General features: G+C 47.5%; 1 protein-coding gene across 17 annotated transcripts in view; it reads left to right on the top strand.

Annotated features, from left to right (window-relative positions):
- The window catches only part of Myt1l (myelin transcription factor 1 like), a 414,622-nt gene that overhangs the window by 19,093 nt on the left and 372,951 nt on the right, over positions 1–22,578 (top strand). For 13 of the 17 annotated variants that reach the window (XM_074049071.1, XM_074049083.1, XM_074049072.1 and 10 more), the window contains exon 2: positions 21,872–21,974. The exons of the other annotated variants lie outside the window; for them this stretch is intronic. The gene's annotated coding sequence lies outside the window, so the exon portion shown is untranslated. The remainder of the gene's footprint in view (positions 1–21,871; positions 21,975–22,578) is intronic. 17 annotated transcript variants of the gene reach the window in all.

Here is a 22,578-nt window from a genome sequence, read left to right as displayed (position 1 = left end):
CTGTCCTCCCCTTACTCTTGCTGTCCTGACTTGCCACAGTGTACCCCTGTCTAAAAGCTAGTCCTAGGCAGTGGTGAGTTGTGGAGGCCTGGCCTTGTCTCTGAGCAGGCCCAGCACGAGGGGTTCATCCCATTCACACTGACTGCAGCTGGGGTGCGTGGTACACTCCCACAAACGTGCAACACGAGCACTCGCCTTGCTCTTCAGATAATGTCATCTGGTGCTTCATTTCATACAAGGAAAGCAGTTGTCATTGTGGATCTCAGCTTGGACACCCAAGCAAGATCAACCTCATTGCATATCACACATCTCGTGACCCTGTTCTGTGATAGGTAAGGGAGCTCGCCGGAGGGCGTTTATCAGATGAGGTGGATCACAGCCTGATCCTGGCTGCTCAACCACAACCTTGTCTGGGTCCATCAGCACAGAACACACAGGTCGGACACAAGCGTGCATGTGATTTGTTCTGGAGGAGATGGCCATGTGGCCAGCGTCTTCCTTCTTATGCACCGACAGCTTGGATTTGGCATCAGCTTCCTTTCTGATTTCTCGTGTGATCTTATTATCACAGTCTCAGGTTTTCATTTGTCACACATAGTCTTGAAATCGGATCTTTGTCTACATTTGGATCAGGGTCTACAGGGACAAAAAGCCACAGCTGAGACTGTGAGGAGGAGGGGGGCTGGAGATCAAATGTCAGCATTTCCTGGTGGAACTCAACAGGTACACTGCACACGGATCAGTGGAATAGGATGTCTCCTCGTGTTTCTGTGTTTATGTATTTATTCTTGCCGATTGGATAGGTAGGTGGGGTTTTGCCTCAAGACCTTCTCATCTGAAAGTTACTTATACTAATTATTTAATTCTTTTCACCAACTCATTTTCATAGTAGATGCTGTGGGCTGGGAGAAAACAGGCCAGAGCTATCCTCTGCACTCAGGAACTCGGCTCAGCAGTGGGGAAGGAAAGGCACACCAACGATGACCAGCAGCAGTGTAGTTTCGGATGGGGAAAAGGTGGGGAGGGGCTGTGTCCAAAGTGTCAGTTTTCTCACAGCAGGAGAGTGTGTCAAATCAAGGCTGTGGTGGGGACTACACAGAGAAGGTGGCATTTATGATAATTCTTTTAGGAGAAGGATTTCTCCAGATAAATTGAGCAAAATCTCACAGGGCAAGGTGCACTGGCATTCCTGGGGGTAATTTAAAGGACTTTCTGGGTGGAAGAACTTGCTGGAGGATTGCGGGATCGGGTGTGGGGAGGTCAGGAGCGCCAGGCTCACAAGAGTCTCCAGTGATGAGATTATGACTTTGTTCTCAAGATAACGGGAAATTACTGAGGTTTTTTGTGTAGCTGAGTGACAGGGCCAGAGCTATTCTTTGGGATAATTAATCTGGCAGCCAATCAGTGGCTACTTCCTGCCAATTCTGTCTCTAAAATAGCTTTTCCAACTGCTCCCTCCCTTCTACCCCTTCCACCGCCACTTTAGAGTAGACTGTCATTATCTCTCTCCTGGATTGTCACCGTTGCTGTAGACGCCCTCCCCCCCAGACTCACCAGACACTTGCAAACGTTTTCCATGCTCTGTTTCCAGATCACTTACTTGGCTTGGGCACTTTTCTGCTCTAACAACACCAGGGTCTTCCTGTTTGCTATAGAAATAAATCCAACACCTCTCTCTGCTGCTAGATGTAATTCCCACTTTCCAGGCTGCTTTGTACCCCCACGTCACCCTAACCAATTTCAGATAGACCTCTGAAGGCTAGGCCACCCCATCCATGGTCTGGGCATGGTCACTACATTACTCCTTCTACCACATGCTCCCTCAGTATCCCCGCAAACTCATTCTCTCCACCCTTCACAAGCTGCTTTCCCACAAAGCCCTCCTGGCCCCTCCACTTGCCAGCCGTCCTCTTCTCCTGAGCTTCCACAGGGAGTTGTGTCCACCTTGCATTTGTCACTGTTTACATAATGGTCCTGTCCCCAGGAGGCCAGGAACCACAGCTCTCCAGGGCTGTTCTACCATGGATGCTGGAAGTGGTTGGTGCTCAGTCACTCACCAGTGTGAGTGAGACTGTGGAGGAAGGTTTAGGTGGACCTGCCCTCGGTGCTGTTGCTGTGACACTCATCACCGTCCATGGGGACCTTAGTGTTCCACACTTTCCAGCTGTCTTGATTCAGTGCGAAGCTGCTTCTCCCAGCAGCACAGATCCCCTCATGTGGTCTGCGCTCCACTGCACACCATGATATTTGGGGATGGAAATGTTGCCATGGCAGGGAGACTAGCTATGAGTACTAAGGACACAGAGAGCTGTGACCAACTGCTTTCTGTGTTACCTCAGATGTACTGTAAGGATGCTGCTTGTCTTATCAGCTTTTTCATTGTTGTGACAAAATACCTGAAAAATCAACTTAAGGGGACAAATCGGTTTTGGTTCAGTCTCAAAGGTTTCGGTCCATGGTTGGCTGGCTCCATGGGCTTAAGGTCTGTGGCAAGGCAAAAGCATCATGGCAGAAGGCCATGGTGGAGGAACATTGCTCATTTAGGGCAGCCAGGGGCAGAGCAAGAGACAGGAAAAAGCCAGGGACAAAGTACACCCTTCAAAGGCCACGCTCCCAGCGACATACTTCCTTCAGCCAGGCCCCACCTTCTAGCAGCCCATTCAGCCGTGAACTCAATGGAGTAATCCATTGGTGAAGTTAAGAGTCCTCATGATCCAATCACCTCTTAATGGTGTCACCAACTGAGGCCCAGCCTTCCCATGTGTAAACCATAGCTACCTGGACTTCCTGAGTCCAGCATGCAGCTTCTCACACGTCTCTGTCTACTCACATAAGAAGAATGCACTGCCTTATCCCCTGCCACCTAGGACAGAGGTAACTGTACCCTGCCTCTGCAGACAAAGCCCCAGAGGAGGCTTTGAGCCTCTGGACATAATGGATGCTAATTATGGGGGCCCTCTGAGCCCTCTGGACATAATGGATGCTAATTATGGGGGCCCTCTGAGCCCTCTGGACATAATGGATGCTAATTATGGGGGCCAGAGTCCAGTAGAAATACTGGAAGGGGGCGCTATCCTCTGTCTTCAGTTTACCCTTTGACCAGGGAAAGACTAAGGTTAGGAAAGCAAGAATCTGGGCACAGAACTCCTGAGGCCCAGACCCAGGGACAGGCAGAGAACATGGCCCTACTCCTTCAGGTTCAGAAACACCACCTTCCCGGGTCTGAAAAGAAGGTCCTTGAAGTCACGTGGTGGGTAGTGGACACTGACCCAAGGAAACCACTGTGCTGGAACAGGGAGCCATTTGACGTTGCCTCTGGGCTGGAGGTGCAGCCCAGTGGTGAGCGCTTGCCTCACACATGTGACTGGGTTCCAGCGCCATACTGCAAATAATTATTTTTTTAAAAAGGCACTTCTGCGCTTGCCCTTCTGACCACAGAGGTTCTAAGAGCAGAGCACCAGTGGGGCACCTGCTTGTGAGTCATTGAAGAACCTGCCCTGGTGTATGACAGTTTTTAAGACTGAAAGCTGTTTTAGTTATTTAAGTTGATTGCTATGCTGGATCAAACTTATTTCATGAAAATAAATTTTTAAACATTATACTTTACTTCTGTTTATTTTTAGAAACAAAAAGTTGGTTTGAGGGACACATTTTAGCCAAAATATGAGTCCAATCCCACTTGACCTGGGATAAGGAGTGAGCACCAGGAAGTTTTTTCACACACCTGTCCGAGGTGCTCACCTGGGCTCTTGAGGTCTGCTCCACCCCTGTCAGGGCTCTGCTTGAAGTGGTGGTGAGTTTTGCGTGGTATATGGAGGTTTGTGACCGAGCTACACAATCTTCATGATCAGTTTCACCTCATTTCCAAAGCAGTTCCAAATCTCCAAATGTCACAGAATGAAATTCTTTAAAAAAAATTTTTGGAAGTCTTAGTGTTTGAACTCAGAGCCTTGAGCTTGCTAGGTAGGCATGCTATCACTTAAGCCACACCCCCAGCCCTTTTTGCCTTAGTTATTTTTCAGATAGAGACTCACACTGGTCTGTACCTCAATCCTCCTCCTTATGCTTCCCAAATAACCAGGATGGTAGGCACACACCACCGTGAGCAGCTTATCAGTTGAGATGGGGTCTTGTCAACTATTTGCCCAGGGCTGGCCTCGAACCATGATCTTCCTGATCTTCACCTCCTGAGTAGCTAAGATTAGAGGTGTGAGCCACTATGCCCAGAAAAAAATTTTAATATGTTTTTCTTGATCCAATATAGAAAATATATTGTTATTTTCATGTTTTGCCATGTGGAATAATTGTAGTAAGAATTTTTTCACTTTTATTTCATACACAATTTTCAGGCCCAAGTGTGTACTGTACTTACAACACACTTAGCCACTTCAGCCCTCAGTATCTACACACGGCCAGTGGCTGTCATGCAGTACAGCTCATTTCCAGAGAGAGATTGCTCTTCCAAGTGCCAAGCCTGTGCACTAGAGGGTGTCAGTTGACAAAATTCAGTTCTGATAGATTTTCTAGGCCAGGGCCTGGCAAACTGTAGCCTGTACACCAAAACTAGCCCAGTGGTTGTTTTTGTAAACAAAGTTTTATTAGCACACCATCTCCATCCATTCCTGTACTGTCTGTGGCTTGTTTGGGTCATAGAATAAACTCTTCCAGGCTCTTGGATCACCAGTGTTAGACACAAAAAAGGCAGCCTGGTCCCTGAAAAGGACTCAAAGATTAAACAAGGAAAACACCCAGGTCTTCTTGCTAAGTAAAAGTGAAGGGGATGAGAGGACCCTTAGTGCAGAAAGCACAAGAAGCAGGGTGTGAGACGGGTGCAAGATGCTGGCCTCTCCTCACAGCTCAGCTCCTTGCTCTTCCCCTGGGAACTGTCCCTCACCCCAGCTAGGGTTCTGTGTCCTCTGACTCCTGTCTCCAGGTGAGGCTGTACCACTCTCCAAGTTTCTGGTCCCCAGACTGCCCAGGGTGTTTGTTGCCTAATGGGACCATCGGCCTCCATGAGCACGGTGTTGTGACTCCAGTGTACTGACTTCCGCTGTGGGAGTGTCTGGGACACTGCAGGACACGCAGTGACGTGTCTGGTTGCTGGGCTGCTTTGGAGTTTAAATTGTGCATCTTATTAACATCTTGCTGAATCTGATATGGCTATAATAACTTAGCTTCCCTTAGTTTGGGCATCTTTTTTGCTTCTTACTTCTATATGCTTCCAATTCAAGTATTTGTCCTGGAATAAAACAGTCTTCAAGACACTTCTGCCATATGGAATACCAGGGACTGTTGACCACCGCTCACAGCCAGACACTTCTGGATGAGTGACAGCACAGTGATGTGGATGGTTGTGTGAAGTCCCTTTTGGGCACTGACCCTTGAGGACATTCCTCCTGTTTCGTACCTTGTGCTCACAGAACTCAAGTGACAGGCTTTGTTCTCTTTGACTGTGGTTTATGCTACTCACACAGCCATGAGCTGTGGTTGTTTTCAGACCAGCTGGTTTGGGTTTGTAGTGCTTGTTTGGTTTGGTTGGTTTTTGAAGCTTCCTGTTGGCCTCTTGTGGGCAAGTGACTCGTCTGAGCATGTCACCCTGCAGAAGGCGTGGTCTCTCCAACAGGGCACATTGAGGTCTGTCTCAGCCTGGCTCCACCACCCCAATGCATTCCTGCAGTTGGAATGAATCCATAGCCCTTACGACACACCCACAGGCACCTGGGTCCCTCCTCCCAGTCCACACCTGGCTGACAGAAGTGACCTTCCTCAGGAAACTGATATTTGACTTCTAGGATTTGAGGACATTGCTCTTTATAAGTGTCCATAAACAAGCATCAGCTGGTCCTAGTTTGTGCAGATAATGATGTGGGATGCTCTGTGGTGTAAAAGAGAAGGGAACCTGGACCCAGTGAGGAAGAAGTTTAGGTCCCAGTAGGGAAGAGGAAGTGGGCTTAGCCTCATGCTCTGAGCAACAATTAGATCTCCGCCATCCTGGTGTTAGTGTGTCTACTTTTCCAACTTTGTATCTCCACCACGAAGCTGAACATAGTATGAAGAATTACGTTTATCAAGGTTGTTGCAAGGGTAAATCAAGATAAGGGCTGTGAAACGTGACAGAGGTTCTGCAAGCTCTACCAGGTGATGACGGCTTTTATTTTTGTTGCTGGCTTATCATTTCTAACCCAGAATCTGAGCATGAACCTGATTGCCTCATCCTTGGAAGGTAGAAGATGCCCAGTAAATGTGAGTTGAAAAACCTCATGAGTGATGGAAATAAAGGTTCGTACTTACCAAACGAACCTTGGTGCCAACTAGGGGACACTCATGAGTAGTTCTGAGCAGTCATTGCACCTTTTGAGGACTCTGATTACACATCAAACCATCATTGCATATTTCCGTGTCTATAATCTAATTAACAATTTGGGTTTCAGCAAAATGTGAGATGAGACAAAGAGCCCATTTAAATTCTTTAAGAGTTCCAAGTGTTTGATCAGGGTTCCTCTTTTTGTTCCGTGCCCGCCATTTGAGCACACAGAGCTGTCTGTCTTTCTAGGGACGAAAGAGTGCATTGTTCGTCGTGAGCAGACATCAGCCACAGGGATGTGCATACATCAGCATACTTAGTGGCAGGCACAGTCACTGCGATTTGACATCTCAGTCAAGTTTGTCTTGATGTCTGGCAAAAATAGAAGTCTGGCAGCCCCTCCTCCTTTGCCATTTCTAAGGAAAGTGGTCCCACGCTTCCAAGGCTCACTGCAAACGGTTGCGCAGACTCACAGGAGGGAAAGAACCAACTTGGTCTATCTGAAATATTCTGAGTATTTATTTAGACAACCTTCACTGGCTGGTAAGTTAGCAAGTCACTCATTGATTCTCTCTACTCACATTTTGGTCTACAATCTGAGCACCTGTTCGCAGAGTTAGTTTCTGTTTCAACATTCTGCCATGTTTTACATTGGTGGAGAGAAGGACGTGCCAGTCTACTTTCCTGCTCCCTGTGCATTTTGTGCTATTGATGCACTGTGCCCATGCTAATGCAGGAATAATTGGGGAGGTCGTGTTGACTCGCTGTGGATATAAGTTTTGGATTAGAAAGAGACAGCTTGGTGCACCCGTGCGTCCTGGACAGTAGACCAGTGTTTCCTTTATTGATGTATCAGTAGGAATTAACTTAGTGCCTGGCATATGGGTAAGTGGGTTTATTTGACCAGGTGCACCTGAACTTAGTCTTTGAACACATTGTAGATCTCTATATTTTCATATTTAATCTTCCAATTAAACAAAAACCTTTTTAAATGGCTCCATTCACCAATCCCCCAAATTTTGTTATATTCTCTTTCAAAACCAAGTGGTGCCAGGCATATTCAAGGCCCACAATGCGAGATGAATACTTGCTGATAAAGTGATGAAAAACTTGCCTACCTTCGTGTGTGAGAGGGGGTACCCAGAAGACCAAGGGGAGTTTCAGCATGTCCTCCTCAAATAAAGTTTCCTAACAGAGAAAATGAGACAGGAAGGAAGGAAGAAAGACAGAGATAGGCAGGCAGAGACCAGGAAACAAAGGAAAGGAATGGGAAGAAGCACAGGTGGAGCTGCACCGGAGCAGAGAAAACCCACACTGCAGAGCAGGGCTGGAGAAGTTTGCCAAACGCCAGCTGATAAATCTAAACACAGGGTTGCCCCACTGCTGGGGGAGAGGAAAATGACCAGTGCGCATCCAGGAGAGCAAGACAAGAGCGGACGGGGGTGTCAAGAATGGTGGCATGGTGGCTCTGCTGCAACAGAGGACTGCACTGGCTTGGTGGTGACTGAGACCAGAAGAGAGCTGTAACTGTGCAGGCTGCATTGTAAGATTTCCCGTGAGGACAAGCTTGGAGTGAGTCAATTCTATGAGTCTTCTGAAAATAACTGCACCCCTTCCATACCGTCAGACGCCGTCCAACTCAGAATACTGGGTTGACAACAGTCTTTTACATGATCACCTGACTCAGAAAGCTAATATTTTATTATTGCTTGGAACACAGGTGTCATTTATGGTATTTTGGCCCAACTGAGAGAGTGTGACTATGCAGAACACCTGGGAAGGCTGATACCTCACTATGAGATGCAAGGAGGAAGGGCCTTGTGTTACTCATGCTGTTAGACTTTGTCAGGATCAGTTTTTAATTTTGTGTTTTCTAATACTGGTTATATGAGCCTGAAAGTTGCCTATTGGGAATAACATCCTGCTTGGGTCCAGTAATTCCTATGAAACAAAGACTTGGTGTTATTTAGATTGAACTGTAGAGCAAGAGGGGGAATTCTGTAGCAGACACGAGTTGGGTTCCTCCACTCACATAGTCGACAGTTGTGTGTGTTTTGTAAACATGTGTTTATTTGAGTATCTTTAGGATAAAACATACTGTTTTCACTTTCCATGACTTGTGGGTAGTTGTTATACACAAAGAAGAAACATTTCCATAAAAGGGTTTGGGATTCGGGTTCATTTAATTTTGCCCTGTGTTGTTGTCTGGTAGGAACGCACACTGCCCTGGTCCAGCGTTTCATTTCATAATAATAAGCTGTCTTCAGGCCAGGTTAAGCAGCTCGGGAATCACTCCAAAGTCACTGACATACCGAACAATATTGATTTTTCCCCTTTGCTTTAAAGTTAATTAAAAGGACACGATACATCAGCAAGCTGGTAGAAAACCAACTAGTGCCAAAATATAATTTAGGGATTTGACAAGCAGACTGTAATGGCATAGGGAAAGGCTGTGATGGGACTGGAGGTATAAAAAAAAAAAAAAACACCTTGAAGCCTGGTGTGGTGACTCACTCGTGTCAGTAATCCAGCAAGCTACTTTGGAATAGAAATTGGGAAGATCACAGTTTCAGGCCAGTCAGGGCAAAAAGTTAGTAAGACCCCATCTCAACCCATAAAAGCTGAGCATGGTGGTATGCACCTGTCATCCTAGCTACGAGGGGAACATAAATAAGAAGATTGTGGTTCTAGGCCAGCCTAGGCATAAAGTGAGACCCTCTCTCAAAAATAACCAAAGCAGAAAGGGTTAGAGGTATGGCTCAAGTGGTAGAGTGCCTGTCTAGCAAGCTCCAGGCCTTGAGTTCAAAGCCCAATACAGCCAAAACGGAAAAAACAAACAAAGAGAAAATCACCTTGAAAGAAACCATTCCCTCATGTCCGTGTTTGGGATCCACCAGTCAGCACCAAACAGACTTAAAGAAAATCAGATGATCAACACCTTAGACATTTGAGATTTCTGATTTCATTGATAATTGTGAGTTCATTTGTAGGAAAGAAGCCCAGCAGCACGTTATTTGCTTGGTAAGGCTGGGAAATTCAGAGTACATAGTCTTTGTCCTGCAGCTGCGCCTGGAATGAAACCTCCTTTTCCAAATGGACCCTGGGCCCAACCCCCTCTGCCTGCACACAGAGTGCTCAGGTCCTGAGTGTGTGGGTGAACATGCTCACTTCCAAATCAGCCCCCAGCCCTAACTGAGCCCAAAGGCATTGGCTAAGCTCTCTCCTGCCTCCCTGGTGTGAGCCACTGGGCACAGACGTGTTTTGGAGAGATGATGGCCGAGTCTGTGGCCAGATAGAGCCAGGACTTCCACAAACCAATGACTGTTGTACCTGGGTCAGATTCTCGGTGTCTCTTTCTGGGGAAGAACCCAGTACTTCTGGTTTCCTGTACAAGTCACTTCCCTTGTCATTCAGCAAAGCTGTGGAGGACACAGTACTGCTGCTGCCCCCGGTACTACAGTCACGTGACGTGTACGGTGCCTGGTAACTTGGGTAGTAGGTGCTGAGGAAGCTCAGTGTCTTGTGAATCCCAGCATTAGGACCTCAGAACACTGCCGGGTGTAGCGAGCCCCCAAATGCTGCTTCCTGAACATGATCCCTTTATTGTACCCCCGGGACTAAGGTTATAGATACGACAACCAAGCCTAAAATATTTATTTTTACCACCCAGAGTATGGCTTATCAATCACTTTAAGTATTTTGACTCCTTTTTTGTAAAGAGTCTTTACTTTGAGTGAGTTTATGAAGACTTATACTGTTAAGGACTACCTCTTCACGGCAGCTGGAAAGTTACTATCCCAAAGGCATTGTTTAAATGAAAACCTCTTCTAAAAGATCCTGCTGGCAGGTCCAGGCCAGAGGTGTGGGGGTGACTCCAGATAGCTGATTGTCACTAGGTCCTCATCGCCCTTGCACTTCTGCCTCCCCTCTTCTCACCTGTGAGCCTGAGACACAGACTCTCACAGTACCTCCCCTGAGTCTGTTCATCAGGGGTCACTTGAACATTTTTTGTGCATTTGGTTTGGAATTCAAGTGTTTATATTTTTATTTCAGCTCAAAATTAAAGGCTGTGCCCAATCAGAGATCACACAGGTGCTTGGCCCACAGGTGAGGTGGTGAGGAGGGCGGCTTGGGGACCCATGTGCATTTGCTTCTCAGGTCATTCCACAGTACCCTCATCTGCATTCCCTCAGGCCTCACTGTACCTTCAGGTGTTGTAAACATGGAGATTGAGGTGGATGGGAGAAGGAATGCAGTTCACACAAACGCTGAATGCCTTTGTGAGGACAGGGCAAGAGCAGAGAGAGTTCCTTACCAAAACATAGGGTTCCTTTCTCCTTCCTTAGACAGCTGCTAGAGATAACCATGCTGTTCCTGGCCTTCCTCCTCCCTGGGAAGTCCCTCATATGGTAGCAGAGAGGAGGAGGGTGGTGGTGTCCTGCTGTGGACGAGGACACATTTGTTCCTTCTTGAGCAATCCAGACCCTCTGGAGCATCCTGAGTGGTACCCAGCTCCAGGCATGGGGTGAGTGCTGTAGGTTAGCAATTTTAAAACTGCCTGAGGGAAATTAGTACACATGCCATGACTACTTGCAGGAAGGCACAGATTTGGTGAGAACAACATTTACAGATCATGACAGAAGATTCTCCATTTGCCCTGTGCCCCATCCCTCCCTGTCCCCTAGAGGATCCTGGTTTGTACCTGTTACCCAGGTGCCCATTCTCTTGGACTCCTTCGCCAGCAAGGCACATCAGGGCTATTGCACCATTGCTAGGGACATTCAGACACCATTTCACAATGTTCCTAACTGCAGTTGCGCAGGAGACAGGACTCGGAGCAGGGTAGGTGCTGGGACGTTGGGCTATGATATTTCTGTGGGTTGTCTTTGGAAAGAGAGAAGCAAAGAGCCCCATAATCGAAGTTCTTGGGATGAGGGTCTTGCACATTTTGCACAGCAGAGCTGGGGTAACATGACAGTTGCATTACTCCTGCCCCTCTCCTAAAGCTCAAATGCTGCAATTGTCCTCCAGGAGTCCAGGTTCACAGGGAGCAGGCTTCACAGTGGACATGGGCTCCCTGCTGCTGGTGCTGTACCCCCCAACCCAACAAAAGAGAGGCTTGTTTTCCTTTGCCTCAGGGCAGATGTTTGGCTGTGGGGCCTCTGGGCTGTTTACAACCTCACACGTGCTGCATAGGTCATGAGGGCTCTCTGGCCTCTCTTGACCTGCCCGCCATTGATTGTGTGGCGTTACTAGACTGAAGCCAGCCATGGGGACTGCTCTCCACCAGGAGGGGCCCCAGGACATCCCCTCCATCAAAGGCAGCAGTGACATGTGCAATGTGTCTCCTCCTTGTGTCCCCAGGTCCCCTGTCTAGTCACTGACTGCATCCTGTGAGCCTCCCTCACTCTCAACTTCCCCTCCCTTTCCTCCTGGAGCTAATGACATTAACCAGACAACATTTCTAGAGAAAGGAAAATGTCTGATTCACTGAAAAAAAAAGAATCATGTACCACTCATACACAGACAAGCATCCCAATGCAATCACAAAGCTTTTTAATTTTTTAAATTTCTTAAACAAAAGGGGAAACTCAAAATGGAAATAGTTGAATCACATTCCTTCTCTTAAAATAAAAACACCATCATCAGAATGGAGCACCAAAAACATCCTTCCTCAGGAAGCCGCCTCTGAGCGCATCGCCTCTCCATCCTCAGGTCCTGGAGGTGGCTCGGCCCCTCTCGTCCCTCATGCACTCTGCCTGGGGGCAGGGCCGGCCATGCACAGCACTCCAGGAGACTGGACAGCTGACCATCCAGCATTTCCGTGGCTCATTAGAACTTGATATAGGCTCTCCCTTAAAAGATAAAGTTTTCTACAGTTTTTCCTTTGGGGTTTTCAAAATGTGACTCTGCTATTGAATTTCTGGGAGCTGTGCATTTGGGTTGCCAACTTTTGAAATAAAATGACTTTGGGGACAGAGTATCTTTCTGCCATCCCCTCTGCTTCTCCATCACTCCCTACCTCTTTCTTGACTTCTTGGCCTGCCTACTCCTCTCTGTCTCTCTCTCACTTTCTCTGTTTCCTATTCTGTCTCTTTCTCTCTGCCTCTGCCCCTTGCCTTGTCCCCATGGTTTAGCTCCCTCACCCACAATGCACTGTGCTCACAGTAAGTCCCTTACAGAAGCCAGGGGTAGAACACATGTAACTCACCAAGTGGGTGATGCACAGCGGAGGTACAGCTCCCAGGATGCCTTGGTTCTGGGTGTGCCACCCTCATCCCTGGCCTCGGGTGCAGTGTGAGTCAATGCCTTCTGTCTAGAACATCCTGCTCTCCTCTCCTGCTGCATCACGCTGAAACTCCATAGTTCTGCTCCTGCCTGGCCCAGTGTGCACCTGCTCCTCATGCCTGAGCTCATCATGTGACCGTGGAGACCTCTGTACCCACAGCATCACAGACGCCATGCTGGAGAAATATGCAGTGTAAATTCACATGTCCCATTTTGTCTCCAAACTCACCAAGTTCTCATCTGCTGACACAGTGTGCCTGTGCCTGCGGTGACGGCGATCATTTCTCTCTGCGCCTTGTTCTCTCTTTGTACACCAAGTGCTTCTCTACCTGGAAGGTTAGCTTCTTAAGCACTGGGAATATGACATTATTATTACAATATAACATAACATAATATGTGCGCAATATATGTAGAATGTAATTAATATAAGCATAATATAGTACCCAGCAGAGTGCTGCCTGCATGCTGCAGTTCAAACAAACACTTAAAAGTTCATTTCTTCTACAAGGTAAATGGTGAGTGAGTGCTGGTTCATACATGAGTAATAACAGATTACATCTGAGTTTGTATTTGCCTGTGACTTAGACGTCCTCAGCCTCCCCAGTAAAAAGAGCAGATATAAAGATATAAAGTATATTTAAGTCCGTTCTTTCTCATTTGTAACATGAAGATATTGCTACTTGGAAGGCCACCTCCTTCCCTTCCCTCTCCATTCGTGTATCGAGAGGAAATACATTTCCCCTCCCTGGCTCCCTGTCATCAGCTGGATTTGCAGGGCTGCCTGCCCTCAAACAAACTGAATAAGGCAGGTATCAAATTAGACTCTTGGATGATGGCTTGCTGAGCCTAATTCATCCCATCTTGCTTCTTGCCAGTTGTCTTCCCCTATTCCTTCCAGATTGAAACTTGTCCAGAATAGGCCACAAGGACTCATCTTACCACACAGCACCCCTTTGAGAATAGTCTGCTTCCTAGGCATAGTCAAGTGAGCAAAAAAGCCAACCACCTGGTCATTATCATGTGTGACCAGTTATCCTGACTCCTGTCTCTCAGGCAGGTTCTCAGGCTCCTCACCCTGCTGGCTGAGGTTGGTACTGACTGACAACTTCACACAGAAAATGAAAATGCTGAAAGGACACAGCATGGCTCCTTCTTTGCGCACCCATCCATATGACTGTCCCACTACACTTCTAAGCCATGCCGTCTAATTCCCTCCAGAGGTGGTGGGCAGTCTCCAAGTGCCGACACGCTGACACTGAAGTGGCTCTCCACCTGGTCACCAGGACGAGAGTGTGCTGGGATTCTAAAGAACCTTGAGAAGCCAAGTTCCTTCCAAGGACCTTGTCTGACATCTTTCCTTTGAGTTTGTGCATTTAGAGGAGAAAAAAAAAAGATTTCTGATACCAGAGGAGCCAGGAGGAGGTACTGGGGCTAGTCCTGCACCTGTGAGCTGGCATCTCCTCCTGTCCCCAGGATGAGGGCAGCTGAATCCATCCAGCTCCAGGGACCTGGGCCAAGGCAGCCTCAGGACTGAGCTGTGACTGCCACACCTGAGTGACACACTCTCTCATAACATCTTCCATCAGCATAGCTTAATTCCTGGGTCCCTCAGGACCTTATCTTACAAGCCTTATCTGTCCTATCTGAGCATCCCTCAGTGGCTCTGAGGGCAAGAATGGCCAGAGTCACCTGTTAGGCAGTGGTGCTCAGAACCCCCACCACCCCCACCATGGCCCCTGCTGATGTGATGCACCTTTAGTGAGCACCATGGCTGCAGGGGAACCTTCATTTCTGTAACCCTGGCTCCAGTTACAGCACTCTGAAATTTTACCTCCACTCTTTCTTGGTATTTTTTGGTCCCATACTATCATCCTTGTCCTTATTCTGTCTCTCAACCCTTTGAATTACAGAGAACACAGCTGCCGTGGTAACTGTGGCACAAGGCCCATCGTATCTAATCTCACTGATGATTTAAGGGCTGCCCAGAATAGAGATGCTGAGCTGTGGTCTTCTGTGTCTTGCCACCTCTGAGTGCCTGCCTGGCCATGAGTGTAGCGTGTCTGCTTTCTTGATCCTGTCTCAGGAGATGTCAGACATTTCCTGTGGTGGGCTTTGCACAGGAAATAGGCTTGTCCAAGAGCGAGAAAGGTGTTCTTGTGGAGAGTGGATTTCAGTGGTGGTGATGTGCCTGGCGGCTTCCTCTCTTCCCTGATTACGGTCTTTGTTTTCACCCTACCTCCTTCCAAGTTTTTTTTGCTTTGCATACAGACTTGGGGTTAGAATAAGAAGCCTGGGTTAGGAAGAAGTGTATCAGATATTGTTTATTCAGCCCAGGATTCAGTAAGAGCAGATTTTTTGGGGGGATATTGGAGTGTAAAAACACTATTTTTTATACAAATATAAACGTGGTCTTCATGTGACTTGAGCACAGTGTTCAGTGTGACATCCTGAGGCTGGGACCAGGAGGGGCTCTGGTGGTCCACACTCAGCTGTGTGTGAGCCTTGTTGGTTACTGTCCCTGTGATAGGCACCTCCTGGGAAGCCTGACCAGCCCCTTGCTCTAGGGACATGCCACCTTTGGGATTTGCAGTGTCCTCTTCCAGAAGTCACATGGGAGGACAATTTAAGATCCTTACCAAGATAAGAAAGTGGAATTTTCACACAAAAGGCTCTGGTGCATTTTGTCAGGATTTTTCTCTAATTTCAGATGTGTTCGCACATAAAGACCTTTGGGAATAGAATCACTCCCATATCCCAAACCATGGTGGGTTGGAGGGTGTCAGGCCTGCTTGAGAAAAGCCACCCACACAGATTCAATGAGGACACGCATTCAGCTTCAGGAAAGGCTGTGCCTCCGGCTGCAGCCCTTTCTTTCTGCCCACCCTGCCCCCAGTTGCTCCTCAGAGGTTCCCTGTCTAAGCCAGCAGAGCCTGTACCTTCCTGGGCACACGGTCCTCTTGCCGACTTTTAACTCCACTCCTTCCTTCCCACTCCACACCAACAGAGGGAAGCAGAGAGCCAGGCAGAGCTGCCCAGCTCAGTGGCCAGAGCAAGGGCCAGGGCTCCCATCTTCCTGCACAGGTGATACAGGTACAGCGCCCACCCAGCTGGGGGTTAGGCACCTTCTTTGCACGCAGGAACTTTAGTCTTACATCTTGGGAGATATTCCAGGAAAAGCTAGGAGACCGTGTATAGTGAGAATGATTAAATGCATGGTGGGAGGATGATTTTGGGTGCTCCTCAAACCTGGGGATGCAGGCTCTTCTGTCCAGGAGCTGAACCCAGCACACAGAGCCCACAGGCTGGGAAGCAGGGCAGTGTCCATTCGCTCTACCTGCAGCCATGGCTTGGCCACAGCAGTGCACAAACTCATCCAGGTCTGGGTCCTGAGGCTCAGAGGTGACAACCCACCTCTCATCAGAAGGGACCAGCTCCCTCCCTTCTGTCCCAGTGGCAGATACATAGCCTTTCCTTTGCATCCGGTGTGTGAACTTCTGTAGGACAAAGGCTTCTGGCTTAGCACTTGCCTCTCAGCACTCAGCACCACCTGTTCCAGCCCTTTGTAGGGAGGAGACCCTATGAAATTAAGTTCTCTAACATCATGAATAAGGGGACTGCCTGTGTCAGCCTCACCATGTGAAATCACGGACTTAGAATCTCACTGTCCTGAGCCCGGGCACATCATCTTATATCAGAAAGGGATTTAAACTCAAGTCACAAATCACTGATTTCATAGGCAGTGTAGAAGGCTGGACCACGGCTTTGCAGATAAAACCCAAGAATCTAACTCTGTTTTTCTGAGTTTTCATTCATCTTGCTCCTTACGCTGCTTCTGCACCTTGTCCTGTGGCTCAGTTTTACTTTTGCTTCTTCACTACTTAAAAGTTCTGTCTCTTCTCTCACTGTGTGCAGCCATTGCAGCGGATGTGGCAGACCACCAGCTTAAACCTGGGCTTTTTTGTTTGTTTGTTGCTGGTTTCAGCCAGTGGTTCTCAGCCTGGGCTGCACATCAGATCACCCAGGGAGATTTTTCAAAGCTCAGACCCTGAACTTTGCTGGACCAGTTACAACAGAGTCCCTGCTTGTGGTGTCAGGGTGGTTGGAAGGCTCCCGGTGACTCTTGTGGACACAGGTTGGATCAGAGCATTCTGTGCTGCTCTCCCTCCCCTCCTCAGTGACAGCCTGTGTTGTGTGGGCAGGGAGCATGTACAGCTACAGAATTCTGCCATTGTGCTTGGGGTTCCTCTGCTTGGGACGTACCACCGCTTCACCGATTTCCTTTCTTCATTGGTATCTTCACCTCACATCTCTGCTGGATTTCGTACATGCTGACTTCTACTGTGTTGTTGTCCATGTACTGCCACTGTCACTGTGTGGCTGGCCTGAAACCATGTGCTGGGCTGCGGTGGTGAGTTGCCAAGGCCAGTTCCAGGGTGTCAGAACATAAATACCCGGACGCCCACTGGGATCCCAGATCTGACTCAGGGAGGCCTTTCCCAGGGAGCAAATTTCCTCTCAGCCCCACTCATCGCTCACTCTGCCTCTGGGGCCTGCCTCTGGGGAGCTCACCACACTGGGCTGGGCTCAGCTCTGTTTATGGCCTGGCGCAGGTGAGCTGGAGGTTGGGGACTGCGGCTATAGACTGTTAATTGGATTTACACCTGAATCTCTCTTTCCTCTTCAGACAATACCATTAAATCCTGTAGGGTATCAGCCATGTACCCCATCTTGCAGAGGACTGGCTCTGTTCCATCTAGCTATTGTTCATTCCAGCCATAGCACCAGTGAGGGCCGTGTTTGCAGAACTGTGAGCAATGGTACAGGAGACCCCTTGCTCTAGGCCTGCGGAAGGACAGCTGCCCACGCTCACACAGGGGTGACGGGGCTGGATAGGTCTATGGTTGTCACTATTGGTTGTTGTACAGGTTCATATATTAGAAGATATTTTTAAATTTACTTCTCAAAGCCCAAATTTGCCATAAATGTATAAAAAATAAATTCACTTTTTGAAACTAGCCTGAAAACATCATAATCAGAAAATACAGCTGGCAGAAAGGCTCAAGTGAAGAGCTCCTGCCTAGAAATCAGGAGGCCGTGAGTTCAAATCCTAGTACTGCCAGAGAGAGAGAGAGAGAAGGGAAAATAGAGCACTTTTAAAAATTAAGATTGTGAACCACTGTACCACTATCATAACTGAAGTATGAGAAAAACAGTATTAGCAAGGAAAAAGTGGAAAAAAAATAAAGTACATAAACAGGAAAGCTTTTAGGCTAATAAGAAAGAAACCTAAACCCTTGTGCCAGTGTGAGACAGGACGCGCCCTGCAGCCTGGCAGGGCCACCATTGGACTTCTTTGCTGGAGGGACAGTCCCTTCCTTGCCTCCATTATCACTGTGCTACCAGATAGGTATTGCTACCGGCCCTGGGGGACAAGGAATTCTCACCTGCCTCAATCATCCTGAGCCACAGATGCCTTCAAAAAAGCAAATTAATAGGCAAACCTGTGGTTTACATTGAAGGGTTTGTAAAAGTGTAGCTATTTTGGAGAAAATAACTTGGTCATTAACCAACTTTGAACTCAGGATCTATGAACTTTAAGAAGAACATAAAGTAGATGTTTCCGAATCTCACTTGAGGGGGTTATTTTGCTGATGAGCTAGAGTCTTTGCTCTGAGCACTCGCAGGTGGCCCTATTCTAGAAAGTTAAAATGTAACTCATCATAGAATTAACCTGATAAGGAACACTCCAGATCAGAACTGTCCAACAGAAGTACAGCGTGACTTGCGGATGACACGTGTAGCAAAAAGGAAAACAGATAAAATTAATCTTGATAGTGGTTATCTAACCTAAAATACTATGCTATCCACATGGAGTGATTGCCGAGGCGTTTGATGATTTTTTTCTCCTGCAGCTCTCAGTTGCAGTGTGTATTTTACATTTCCAGCCCATCTCAACTCAACCAGCCGCATCAGAAGTGCTTAACAGCAGCACAGGGACAGTGGCTGCCATGCTGGATACCACAGCTCGGCATGGCCAGCCCATGTGGGACTCTTGGCCCCGTTCTTCACAAGATTTTGCTCTGTCTAGGCATATAATGGTTTTATTTTTTTTAAAGGGTTAATTTTAATTGCATTGAGAGTGGAGTTTGGTGGTGAAGAGCACATGCTCAGCAATTGGATTGTCAGGATTCAGATCCATCCTGCCACCAACAAGCTGAGGATCTCTGCCAGTTCCTCACTGCCGTGGTGGGCCTCATTTCACACCTGCAAGGTCGGAGCTATGCTGCACCTGCTTGCTGTGAGGATTGAGCACCACAACCTCTGTGTAGTACTTATGCGTATTGGTGTCTATTTTAGGTCATTTTCACTAGCTCTTCCTTTTCGACAGAGATAGTTCCCGACATGACAAGACACAATACAAGAACCAATGGTGAGTCCAATGACACACCCACTGTCTGCTTTGAGAGGTGGTGATTGTGGGCAGGCAGGTCCGCCAGCATGGTCTGGGTTCCTGCCAGAGCTCCTGGTGTCCAGCCTTGAATTTGGAATCTTCTCTGTTTACATCTCAGAGAGGTTAAAGTCCCGAGTTAGCCAGACTTGTTAGACTCGTGATTATGTTATCATCTCCATGGAAAGGTTTAGTGCCTCCCCTGTTTATAAGTGGTGTGATCTCTCAGAAAAACTGAAAACCTTATTTATTCAATGGACAGTATGCAGTAAGTAGTGATTAACTAGAATATTTATATAAATTAAAGAAACCAATTCCCCAACTTCCTGGGAGCTGTAACTTAATTCTAGAGGCCACAGGAGTCCTAAGAGCCACCTGAAGCACTCCCTCCACCTTATACCTTATAATGAGAGCTTCACTCCATGCTTCTGAACTTCTGCCATTCTCCCAGCTTCAGTAAATTGGGTTTATATTTTAGATAGACTTTTTTTTTTTAAAGATTGGGACTGACCCACACTCACTAGTAGCCCCGCCCCTTTAATCACCCTTGCAACTGACCCATGCCCTCTCTGAGCCTCCCACAGTGGGAGGTCCAGGACATTGAACTAGGGTGCTGGTGGCATTCCGCGAAAACTTCAAAACCCCTGACATTAAGCAGTTCTGTCTGGTCAATGTTTTCAATGTTACAAACCCAGTATGCTATCGTGATAAACCAAGAGGTCTTAGAATTTTCTGAATATTTTTACTATTTGATCGTCTAGTCGAATAATGTGACTTAAACCAAATAAACGCAATGGTCATTTTGTGTGAAACAGGTGCATGTGTTCCCTCTCTCCCCGCCTACCGTACATGTATCTGTGTCCATCTTATGTCATAACAACAGGTAAGAAATAGAACTTAGTAAATGGCTTTCACACTAGATCCCCGGGTCACTGGTCTCTTCCTGCCTCCCCCTCCCTGAAGGCACCTGTTCAGTGAGGGGGTGTCAAGGCCATCCTACCCTGGTGTGGCTCTCCAAGGCCAGTGTGTGCTGGTGGCACTGCTGGCCAGGGTGAGCGCTCCTGCAGCAAACAATGTGACTCATCTCGCAGTGGGCACACTCTGTAGCCCGAGAACAGACGGATGTACTGCCCTTCCAGTAAAGAGTGCGACTCCAGGAACAGACAGGCTCACATCTTCTAATGGGTCCTGCACCTTGATTTTCCCACTTACTAAGAACCACCAGAAACTCACCACCTGTATTACTTCTTTTAAAAGCACACATGTATCTCATGTGATTCTGAATGATGTAGGATGTCTGCACATTTTAGTAATGCACGACGGCGTTCTGGAAGAGATTTCCATTCTATCTGCAAAACAGAGTGGTTCTGTGTGAACCATGGCTGGCTCACAAAGGCTGGAGTTTTCTTTGAGAAGGAAGACCTCAGGGCTGATGGTTTGGAGGGCCTGAGCAACCAGAGTTCAAACTGCAGAGGCAAAAACCCTAGAAGCAGAAAGAGCTGGACTTGGACCCCATGTGTAGTGGTGTCTCTGTTGCTCAGCCCTGACCCACAGTGACGGGGAGTAGGGGCACCTGCAGGGTGTGGCCAGGCACCTAAGCTGCTTCTCCCAGATAGCCAGTAGTGACTGCTGTCCTTTGTGCTGCTCTGAGCACGAAGATTACTTTTAATTCAATTTCTGTTTTATTGCCTACATATGAATTGCACCGTGAAGTTTCACATTTCAGAAAGACGTCATTATGTTTAGTACATATATTGGCATGAATGAGACAAACTTTTGTTTCATTTTCAGACAGGAAAAGAACAACATTTTGGGAGGGGGAAGTTAACTGACGGTAACATGTACTGTTATTCTAAATTATAATGTATCCAGAAATATTAAGGAAGTGTGTGTGTCCATTCACACAAATTCCATTGACAATCTAACTCTACATGAAAAGTCACAGACAACACAAGTACAGGAAGAACATTTAAATGTTAACTGTTAAATATCATGAAGAAAAGGTATGACAACTGGTATGGCAGAAAGGCAATGACTGCCAGTTCATTAAGATGCCTACAGAAACGCAGCAGTGGTGTCAAGAGGGACATCACACAGGGAGACAGTATGACTTCTGGGCAGGGCTGGGAGGCTGGAAAGGGAGGTGCCACCACAGAGAGAGCAGGCACTCACAAAGTTGAAAGTGTACAAGAATTCCATGTTTCCTTTTCCACCCACACAGCTGCTAAAACTGGAATGACTATGGTTAGTGGTTGGGAGGGTTAAATTAGTGTTCCAAAGGAGTTGTCCTCTCCTTCAGGCAGCCCTATTTTCCATATGAACCCAGCAAACAGGACACAGCAAGAACTTCCTTCCTCCTCCATGTTTCCTTTACTGACCCGCTATTATTTCCGTTGTAGTAGCGCCCTTGACCTTAGAGAAGTGGCTTGCTCTGAGGTCCTGGTTTGCACCTGCTGGGACAGGGGCTCACACTGGCGATGTGATGTCTGCCTGCCAGAAGGCAGTGTCCTGGACTCTGAGCTGTCTGAGACATGCTCCTTTGTTGGTGACCTTCTAGAGGCCAGAGATGTGGGCCTCGCTCAAGTTTCTCACCCAACCTCATCCTTTCATTTTAGCAAAGAATAGACCTTGACTTTAACAGCACTACACCTTTGACAAATGCGGTATGAGAGGCCTCACCAAGAGTGCTGCCTGGCTGAGCTGCAGTGAGGAGGACATGTGTAAAGCCTCCATTAATGTGGTGAGATGGCTTGAGACAAGGAAGCCACCCACACCTATTAAATCTCAGGCGAGAGTCCAACAACTATTTCTTCTTCCTCGCTCCTATGCAGGGAAGGTCACGAAGAGGCTGCATCCAAGGTCAAGGTGTGTGCCACTCTCGCCTCGACGCTGGCCCAACCCACGTTGACTCAACTGGAGGAATCGCAGAGTGTGGTATGTTTATTCCAGCAGGAGCTTATAGTTTTGTCAGAACGAAGAGACTGTGACTTGGAAGCCAGCAGATGGGGATGCAGTAACGACTTATTTGAGATTAGGCCAGCTGAGCTAATGTTATTTTGTGCTAGTTACTTCTTACTGTTCTTGATATTTAGATTTTCAATTTTATGTCATTGTTTGTACAGTAAGTAGACATGCTGAATTCATACATGAGCTGGGACTGCTTACATCTTTACACCACTGACAGCATTGTGTGTATTCCAGATGTTTAAGAAGTAAGCCAAACCAGGAAAATAACATTACCCAAAAAATGTATTGCTCCTTTGCATAGTGTTTGATCTCCTTGTCTTTGCACACACAAGGCCTTCCTTCCCCACTGCTTTTGCTCGAGTGCTTGCTCTGTGTGACCACAGTGCAGAAACGTCACTCTTTCTGTTCTCACCATACCACAAGGAAGGCATCAGTGCCGGTTAGGCATGAGGATGACCCTACATTCAACGAGCTCACCCAGAACCAGAGCCCAGTTTTGATGCCACAGTTTCCCTCCTCCACCCTTGGCACATCCTCAGCAGGCCTGAGTCTCCCCCTAGATATCCATCCT

Source organism: Castor canadensis, chromosome 12 (assembly GCF_047511655.1).
Source record: "Castor canadensis chromosome 12, mCasCan1.hap1v2, whole genome shotgun sequence".
In the NCBI taxonomy this organism is placed as follows: Eukaryota; Metazoa; Chordata; class Mammalia; order Rodentia; family Castoridae; genus Castor; species Castor canadensis.
The sequence above is the reverse complement of the archived record's forward strand: the minus strand, read 5'-3'. Positions and strand labels throughout refer to the sequence as shown.